Source organism: Ranitomeya variabilis, chromosome 1 (genome assembly GCF_051348905.1).
Source record: "Ranitomeya variabilis isolate aRanVar5 chromosome 1, aRanVar5.hap1, whole genome shotgun sequence".
In the NCBI taxonomy this organism is placed as follows: Eukaryota; Metazoa; Chordata; class Amphibia; order Anura; family Dendrobatidae; genus Ranitomeya; species Ranitomeya variabilis.
Window position 1 is genome coordinate 403,327,183 of NC_135232.1, and position 10,902 is coordinate 403,338,084.

Below are 10,902 nucleotides of genomic sequence, written 5' to 3' on the forward strand. Positions count from 1 at the left end.
CTAACATTAGTCTAGAACAACAAATATGTCCACATATCTCGTCAGCTGTAATGCATTTGGGTGGGGAGGAGCTTCCGACCGAGCTCCAGGAACACCCGATAATGTGGCAAACGATACAGACTTGGAGGCGATGTAAAAGGCTTTGCAAAGTACGAGCTGATATGTCCCCATTTCAACCATTTCTTGGTAATCCTGGTTTTCTAAGAGGTACTCCACCAACGTTCTATAGACTTCTGGCAGATCAGGGATGCGTGCAGGCAATAGATTTGATGGACTTTAGATTTTCTGTACCCTCTTTTAATATAGCATCACGTTTTCCGCTGTTTAGCAACAATCCTTTCCTTTTCCTTCAGGCACGTAGTCTGGCACAAAAATGCCTGCCAGGTGGAGATGTAGGGGAGGGGAGGAATAATATGGATGGCTTTATCAGAAATACAAGATCACAGCCGGCGTCCACAAGTAGTATTTACTCTCTATTACGCAAAAAGTGGTCTTGGGAAGGGAGGGATACGGGATTAGCAAAATGGTCAAAAGATATCCCGGGCTTTGGGGCAGGAGACTTCCTTGATGCCACTACAACACAAAGAAAGATCCTGACATATAGTAGCTATACGGACATGGCCCTATTGATATTACACAGGGCCTATATTACCCCTTATTTGCAGTCCAGGATGTCTCCTTTAATTTCTTATTTTTGCTCCAAATGTAAAACACGAAATACCGATTTATATCATCATTTATGGAGTTGTCCAAAGATTCAAGAGCTGTGGGGCTTTGTACATGACGGGTTACAGAGGATGTGGGGGTTAGTTTCCCACTCACGCCACAGTGGGCTATTTTTAACATTTTGGAAGAAACCCAACACAATCTGCCTAAACATATTAAAGCTACTCTCACGATTTGGGCCTCGGCAACCAGGAAAAGCATATTACAGCACTGGCTGAGTCCGATTGTTCCACCACATTCCCTTATTCACACTAAGGTTATGTTCCTTTTCAAAATGGAGTGGTTGGATGCGTTGACTAGTAGTGTTGAGCATTCCGATACTGCAAATATCGGGTATCGGCCGATATTCGCTGTATCAGAATTCCGATACCGAGTTCCGATATTTCTGCGATATCGGAAATCGGAATCGGAAGTCCCCACAGTGCAAAAATCACTATAATGGAGTGTGGGCGGTGCGTGGGCGGAGACTGCGTGTCTCTGTGCGGGCGGGGTCTGTGCAAGTGTGCGTGCCTGCCGGGGGGTATGTGCGGCCTCTTTGGGGTCTGTACGGCCTGCCGGGGGGTCTGTGCGGCCTCTCCGTGGTCTGTACGGCCTGCCGGGGGGTCTATGCGGCCTCTCCGGGGTCTGTACGGCCTGCCGGGGGGGTCTGTGCGGACTGCCGGGGGTCTTTGTGTCCGTGCAGGCATCGTCCGATGGGACTACAAGTCCCATCAGACGATGCCTGCTACACTGACAGTGATTGACACATTAGCCAATGATGGGACAGTAGTAGTCCCATCATCCGGCTAATGTGTTGAATGTAAAAAAAAAAAAATACTCCATACATGCTACATACATACATACATACATACATACATGCTACATACATACATGCTACATACATGCTACATACATACATGCTACATACATGCTACATACATACATACATGCCACATACATACATGCTACATACATACATACATGCTACATACATGCTACATACATGCTACATACATACATTCTACATACATACATGCTACATACATGCTACATACATACTACATACATGCTACATACATACTATATACATACATACATGCTACATACATGCTACATACATACATGCTACATACTACATACATACATGCTACATACTACATACATACATGCTACATACATACATACCACATACATACTACATACATACATGCTACATACATGCTACATACTACATACATACATGCTACATACATACTACATGCTACATACATGCTACATACTACATACATGCTTCATGCATGCTACATACATACTACATGCATACATACTGCATACATACATATAGACATACAGTACATTAAATATAGATTACATACTCACCATTACTTGTCACTTTGTTCCCCGAAGCCAGTGTCATCTGTAAAAAATTTGAAAAAAACAACCAATATACTCCCTGTCCGCAGAAATCCACGAGTGTCCCACGACGATCTCCCGTGGAGAGCAGCAGCAACAGCTGTTGCAACCGCTCTCCAGGGGCCCCAGGAACACAATGACAGGAGGAAGGTATCCTTCCGCCACTGTATTCCTCCGCCGCTGTAAAAAAAAGTCCAAAAAAAAAGTCCCTAGTCTCACTTTATGGCATTGCTGGCTGACAAATTTTCCCAGGCAGCAATTGCCATAAAGTGACACTTTGAACTATAGTAACCTCAGTGATGCACTGCAGGAGCCATTGTCTCCTGTCAGTGTGTCACTGAAGGTCCTATAGAGCAGTGACATCACCCGATGTCACTGTTCTATAGGGGAGATCGTCGTGGGACACTCGTTATTAATTGGACTACGGCGGACAGGTAGTATACAGTTTATTATTTTACGTTTTTTGCAGGCGCTGAAGTATGGTAAGTATGGTGAAATGAAGAATATTAAAATACTTTTTCCTAATGTGTGCGTGTTTTATTAACCCTTTCTTACTATTGGATTAATGTCACCTTACGATATCAAGGTGACATTAACCCCTTATTACCCCATATCCCACCGCTACATGGGAGTGGGAAGAGAGGGGCTAAGTGCCGGAATTGGCGCATCTTACAATATCCATGGCCCCTCTCTAGGCTATGAATATCAGCCCGCAGCTGTCTGCGTAGCCTTTCTGGCTATAAAATATAGGGGGACCCCACGTCATTTTTTTGGGGGGTCTCCCTATTTTAATAGCCAGTAAAGGCTACGCAGACAGCTGCGGGCTGATATTCATAGCAGGCTACAAATATTGGCCCCCGGCTGTCGGCTTCCCCCTCTGGCGCAGAAAATTGCGCGGGAGCCCACGCCATTTTTTTCCGTTTTTTTTTTTTTTTTTTAAATTCAACGCTCATAAAGGCCTCTTTCACACTTGCATCGGTACGGGTCCATCACTATGCGTCGGGCCGACGTACCGACGCACGTTGTGAAATTTGTACACGACGTGGGCAGCGGATGCAGTTTTTCAACGCATCCGCTGCCCATTCTGAAGTGCGGGGAGGAGGGGGCAGAGTTTCTGCCGCGCATGCGCGGTAGAAAATGGCGGACGCGACGGACAAAAAAAGTTCACTTGAATGTTTTTTCATGCCGACGGTACGCCAAAACACGACGGATCCGTTGCACGACGGACGCGACGTGTGGCCATTCGTCGCAATCCATCGCTAATACAAGTTTTTGGTGCTGTTTTTGATGTAGCTTTTTGATGCGGTTTTTTATGCAGTTTTTGGTGCTTTTTTTGATGCAGTTTTTGGTGCAGTTTTGATGCAGGTTTTGATGAGGTTTTTGGAAAATAAATAAACGGAAAATGTGCATGATTTGAATGGAAAAATGCATGAGAAAAAAAAGGACAAAAACCGTTCCTATGTGTTTTCCGTCCGGCGGAAACAGCTTTTTTGACGGATCCTGCAAAAAGCGGACGAAACGTGTGGCCATGAGAAAAAAACAGATCTGGCGGAAAGAAACGGATCCGGCAGGAAAAAACAGATCCGGCGGAAAAAAAACGGATCTGGTGGAAAAAAACGGATCCGGGGGAAAAAAACAGATCTGGCGGAAGAAAACGGATCCGACGGAAAAAAACGGATCTGGCGGAAAAAAACGGATCCTGCAAATGTGCTCGCAGGATGCGTTTTTTTCCCATACACTTGTATTAGCGACGGATCGTGCAACGGATCCGTCGTGTTTTGGCGGACCGTCGGCACGAAAAAACGTTCAAGTGAATGTTTTTTTTTTCCGTCGCGTCCGCCATTTTCTACCGCGCATGCCCGGCAGAAACTCTGCCCCCTCCTCCCCGCACTTCAGAATGGGCAGCGGATGCGTCGAAAAACTGCATCCGCTGCCCACGTCGTGTACAAATTTCACAACGTGCGTCGGTACGTCGGCCCGACGCATAACGATGGACCCGTACCGACGCAAGTGTGAAAGAGGCCTTTATGAGCGTTGAATTTAAAAAAAAAAAAAAAAAATGGAAAAAAACGGCGTGGGCTCCCGCGCAATTTTCTGCGCCAGAGGGGGAAAGCCGACGGCCGGGGGCCAATATTTGTAGCCTGCTATGAATATCAGCCCGCAGCTGTCTGCGTAGCCTTTACTGGCTATTAAAATAGGGGGACCCAAAAAAAAATGACGTGGGGTCCCCCTATATTTTATAGCCAGAAAGGCTACGCAGACAGCTGCGGGCTGATATTCATAGCCTAGAGAGGGGCCATGGATATTGCCCCCCCCCCCCCCCGGCTACAAATACCAGTCCGCAGCCGTTCCGGAAATGGCGCATCTGTAAGATGCGCCAATTGCGGCACTTAGCCCCTCTCTTCCCACTCCCGTGTAGCGGTGGGATATGGGGTAATAAGGGGTTAATGTCACCTTGATATCGTAAGGTGACATTAAGCCGGGTTAATAATGGACAGGCGTCAGTAAGACGCCTATCCGTTATTAATCCAATAGTAAGAAAAGGGTTAATAAAACACGCACACATTAGGAAAAAGTATTTTAATATTCTTCATTTCACCATACTTACCATACTTCAGCACCTGCAAAAAACGTAAAATAATAAACCGTATACTACCTGTCCGCCGTAGTCCAATTAATAGCGAGTGTCCCAGGACGATCTCCCCTATAGAACAGTGACATCGGGTGATGTCACTGCTCTATAGGACCTTCAGTGACACACTGACAGGAGACAATGGCTCCTGCAGTGCATCACTGAGGTTACTATAGTTCAAAGTATCACTTTATGGCAATTGTTGCATGGGAAAATGTCTCATACAGCAATGCCATAAAGTGAGACTAGGGACTTTTTTTTTTACAGCGGCGGAGGAATACAGTGGCGGAAGGATACCTTCCTCCCGTCATTGTGTTCCTGGGGCCCCTGGAGAGCGGTTGCAACAGCTGTTGCTGCTGCTCTCCACGGGAGATCGTCGTGGGACACTCGTGGATTTCTGCGGACAGGGAGTATATTGGTTGTTTGTTTTTTTCACATTTTTTACAGATGACACTGGCTTCGGGGATCAAAATGACAAGTAATGGTGAGTATGTAATCTATGATTAATGTACTGTATGTCTGTATGTATGTACTGTATGTATGTATGCATGTAGTATGTATGTAGCATGTATGTAGTATGTATGGATGTATGTAGTATGTATGTAGCATGTATGTAGTATGTATGTAGCATGTATGTAGCATGTATGTAGTATGTATGTAGCATGTATGTAGTATGTATGTAGCATGTATGTAGTATGTATGTATGTAACATGTATGTAGCATGTATGTAGCATGTATGTATGTATGTAGCATGTATGTATGTAGCATGTATGTATGTAGCATGTATGTAGTATGTATGTAGCATGTATGTAGTATGTATGTAGCATGTATGTAGTATGTATGTAACATGTATGTAGCATGTATGTATGTATGTAGCATGTATGTATGTAGCATGTATGTATGTATGTATGTAGCATGTATGTATGTAGCATGTATGTATGTATGTAGCATGTATGTATGTGGCATGTATGTATGTATGTATGTAGCATGTATGTATGTAGTATATAGCATGTATGTATGTATGTATGTAGAATGTATGTATGTAGCATATATGTATGTTGTATGTATGTATGTAGTATGTATGTAGCATGTATGTAGTATGTAGCATGTATGTATGTAGTATGTAGCATGTATGTATGTAGCATGTATGGAGTATTTTTTTTTTTCATTCAACACATTAGCCGGATGATGGGACTACTACTGTCCCATCATTGGCTAATGTGTCAATCACTGTCAGTGTAGCAGGCATAGCCCGATGGGACTTGTAGTCCCATCGGACGATGCCCGCACTGAGACCCCCGCACGCCGCATGACCCCCGCACGCCGCACTGAGACCCCCCATGCTGCAGAGACCCCCCCCACGCTGCAGAGACCCCCCCATGCTGCAGAGACCCCCCCATGCTGCAGAGACCCCCCCATGCCACAGAGACACCCCCTACGCCGCAGAGACACCCCCACGCCGTATCGAGCCCCGGCACGCCGCATAGAGCCTGGGCAGACCGGATACAGCGCCGGCCGCATAGAATAGAAGCATGTATGTATGTATGTATGTAGCATGTATGTATGTAGCATGTATGTATGTATGTATGTAGCATGTATGTATGTAGTATATAGCATGTATGTATGTATGTATGTAGAATGTATGTATGTAGCATATATGTATGTTGTATGTATGTATGTAGCATGTATGTATGTATGTAGCATGTATGTATGTATGTAGCATGTATGTATGTAGCATGTATGTATGTAGCATGTATGTATGTATGTATGTAGCATGTATGTATGTAGTATATAGCATGTATGTATGTATGTAGAATGTATGTATGTAGCATATATGTATCTTGTATGTATGTATGTAGTATGTATGTATGTATGTAGCATGTATGTAGTATGTAGCATGTATGTATGTAGCATGTATGTATGTAGCATGCATGTATGTAGCATGTATGTATGTAGTATGTAGCATGTATGTATGTAGCATGTATGTATGTATGTAGAATGTATGTATGTAGCATGTATGGAGTATTTTTTTTTCATTCAACACATTAGCCGGATGATGGGACTACTACTGTCCCATCATTGGCTAATGTGTCAATCACTGTCAGTGTAGCAGGCATAGCCCGATGGGACTTGTAGTCCCATCGGACGATGCCCGCACTGAGACCCCCGCACGCCGCATGACCCCCGCACGCCGCACTGAGACCCCCCATGCCGCAGAGACCCCCCCACGCTGCAGAGACCCCCCCATGCCGCAGAGACCCCCCCATGCCGCAGAGACACCCCCTACGCCGCAGAGACACCCCCACGCCGCATCGAGCCCCGGCACGCCGCATAGAGCCTGGGCAGACCGGATACAGCGCCGGCCGCATAGAATTAGATCCCTGGCAGGCCCGCACAGACCCCGCCTGCACACACAGACACTCACAGTGTCCGCCCACACACCGCCCACACTCTTCCCCCCTCCAGAATAGAATATAGAAGGACAGAAAGGGCTGATTTACGTTCCGATATTTGTATTGGTATCGGGTATCGGTATCGGCGATATCTGATATTTTTTGGATATCGGCCGATCCAATCCGATACCGATACTTTTGAATATCGGAAGGTATCGCTCAACACTATTGACTAGTAAAGAAAGGATGTCTGGTAAATTTCTAAATACATGGTCTTTCTTCATACCGTCTCTATCCTTGGTGATTAAAGACAAACTACATGAGCATTTTGAAAATACCCAATGGTATCTACGGCAGCGAATAGGTGGTCACACACCAATTCCATAACATAACTCAAACACTCAGTGCACGCAGAGAAGGGTTTGGGAGGGATTGGGGACGGTTAGGGTTCTTGGGTTTTGTGGTTTGCTATATGCTTTGCCTAATTGTATAGCATACAAACCTTGTTATCTTAAAGTTAATAAAAAAGAATATATATATATATAAAAAAAAAAGATTTTAGGGTGTATAAAAAGAGAGATAAATTCCTGCGATCCCAAAGTATTATTTCCACTATATAAATCACTGGTGAGGCCACATCTTGAATTTGGGATCTAGTTTTGAGCTCCACATTGTAAAAAAGGATATTCAGAAGTTAGAGTCAGTTCAATGACAGGCAACTAGATTATTAGAAGGGATGGAAGGCCTCTCATATGAGGAGAGGTTGGAAAAGTTGGGCTTGTTTAGCTTACAAAAAAGACGCCTCAGAGAGGATCCTATTTACTTGTATAAATATATGTGTGGTCAGTACAAAACACTGGCACATGACACATTCCTTCCAAGGACCATGCTGAGGACCAGGGGGTACTCATTAAGGGTGAGAAAGGCAATTCCGACAGCTAAAGAGGAAAGAGTTTTTTACAGTTAGAGCAGTCAAACTGTGGAATGCCCGACCACAAGAGGTAGTAACGGCAGAAACTATAACAGCTTTTAAAAAAAGGCTGGAGGATTTCCTTGATACACATAACATTGCGAGTTATAGCTGATTAGTGACAAAATCTACAGTTGGTGGAGAAAGGTTGAACTTTGATCGACCTAGGTCTTTATTCAACCTACGTAACTATGTAACTGCCAGCTAAGTAGTCTCTTCATATAATCTCCACTCCTGATGACACTTTGAGAGGGGGAATGCGTTGTGTTCTTCTAGAGTTCTTAGTTAAAATTTATATGCACTTTTTTATGTAGTTGTCTATTACCCCAAATTAGGGAAGGTGGAATAATGTCTATCCTGTGACATGTTGTTATTTATGCCAGCACACACTGCTCTAATCTCTGGTATGGGGAATACATTACTGTCTATTATGTGAAGTTGTTAGACATCCCTTTAGCAATTTACCTTCTCTACCTCACATATTTCATTTTTCCCAGTCCATTCCCTCGGCACCAACGGCGGTCTGGATAATACTGATAGGCACAGAAGAGACAGCCATTGACAGTGGGGGGCAACAATTACGCTAATATTTAGGGTGCCCACCTCCGCTGACAGGCAGGGCACAATAAGGGAGAGCCTGCCCTCTCCCACTGCCTGGAACAATTTTTCCTGCCAACCTTAAAGCACTAATGCACTTTATTTAGGTACTAAGTGCAATACTTCATTGTTATCTCCTACACAGATAACAAGATTGTTAAATAGTCCACCTTGTCGGCCATAGTTCCATTTTTTTCTGGTTGACCAATTGTTCTTCGCCTCTCATCCCCAAGCCGTCGAGGAGCGGGGACGCCAGAGTGCATGTCCCAGGGTGCCAGCCTTCGCTGCAAGGAAGGACCAATCTAGCAACCTGATAGATTCAGGCACTTCCCTGGTTCCTATCCTTTCCTTTTACAGGGAATCTGTCACCTCAAATTGGTGATATATGTAAATGCTTTTTTTCTGGTCTGATGGGCAATGTTTCGTCTTCATTTCTCCAACCTATCCGTCTCTGTTTTCAGCAATATGTTCGAGAATTAGAGCACTTGTCCTCCATAGTTCACGCGTTCGCAATGCAATCTTCGCTCGTGCACGCGCAGTATGCTTTGCCCAACTGCGGGCAAAGCCGAAAAGCATTACTGCGCATGCGCCCGCGCACTATGTCCCAGAACAAAGCGAAATACTTCCGGGACATAGTGCACGGCCTCATGTGCAGTAATGCTTTTTGGCTTTGCCCGCAGTTGGGCAAAGCATACTGTGCGTGCGCGAGCGAAGATTGCATTGCACACGCGCGAACTATTGAGGACAAGTACTCTAATTCACTAACATATTGCGGACAACAGGGACGGATGGGGTGGAGAAATGAAGACGAAACGCCGCCCATCGGACCGGAAAAAAGGCATTTACATATCCCGCCAATTTGAGGTGACAGATTCCCTTTAAATGGTGCTGGTCATCTCTATTTTATGCATATTATTGTCTTCATGATAAGTTAAGTCTTTAATCCATAGCAAAATAAAGGTTATAGGGCATGGCCTGGAATCCTGGCATGTAGTTAGCAGGATTCTTGAGCTCCATGGGGACACCAGAGAAAGCGACCTATAACTCAACAAAAAGAAGCTGGTCTCATTTGGACCCTGTTTGGGTGGATTGAGAACTGCCTGTGGAGCAATCTAAGAACACCTGTGAGTCTCTACGTGCTGGCACAGCCGAGATATTGGCTTTGAAACCCAGCAGGACCGAACACTGCAGGCTGGGGAGTGGAGCCGCACAACACATACCTGCGACTCATTAATATAGTTCCCTATCCCCAGCTCCTAGCACAGCCATCAGGCGATGGTGGCGACGAAAATATACCTCACTCACTTCTGATCACTAGTGGGACTGTCACCAGCTCACTCTCACCCTTCCTGAAGGTGGCACACCAGAGCAACATCTGTTCCTATGATCTTAGCAGATCTAGTTTGTACCAGAGATTACCTTCAATATCCACAAAGTGGGTACAGCCCCTGGGTTAGCATTTCTCCTACCTCATTACTGCCCCTTCTGCCATTTGAAGTTTTCTTCATCTCTCTGATGCTCCATAACACCTTGAACCAACATCAAACACTGCTTGAGCCTGCTACTGATGTGAACTTTCTACCTATTTCTGGGAGGATTGCAGCAGGATATATGCTTTAAATCAATAGGATGTAATTCTTTCTATCCCACTAAGCGGCAGTATAATAATAAAAATATATATATGATCATCCTATGCACATTGCTTTTCCTAAATGAATTGTGGAGATTTATGATTGCATTTTTTCCTCCTTGTCTAGAAGTATATTATGACAAATAAATCCATGTGGATAAACAATATATATAGTTCCATATTTCTATACAATGAGGACTGCTTTTTTTTAGAACAATTATGTATTTAAAAAAATATATATATTATCAATACCACTTCTTACTTGGATGTACCATGTATTGTCTATTCATGTACTACTTTATAATCTATATTTTTATTAATGATTATTGTGTTCAATAAAAATTTGTTCATTTTAGTAGAGTTCTCCAGCTTTTTTTGATAGGATGATTCACTTATATTAGGACGGCATTGGCTGCCATTACACATAGTTACCAGGCTAAAGCCAAGCAGCATATACTGGTCAGCCTTGATGCTGATAAAGCCTTTGATCGAGTGTCTTGGTCTCACCTCATTCGAAGCCTTAAATATAGATTGTTTGGCTTTACCTTTTTCATCTTTGTAA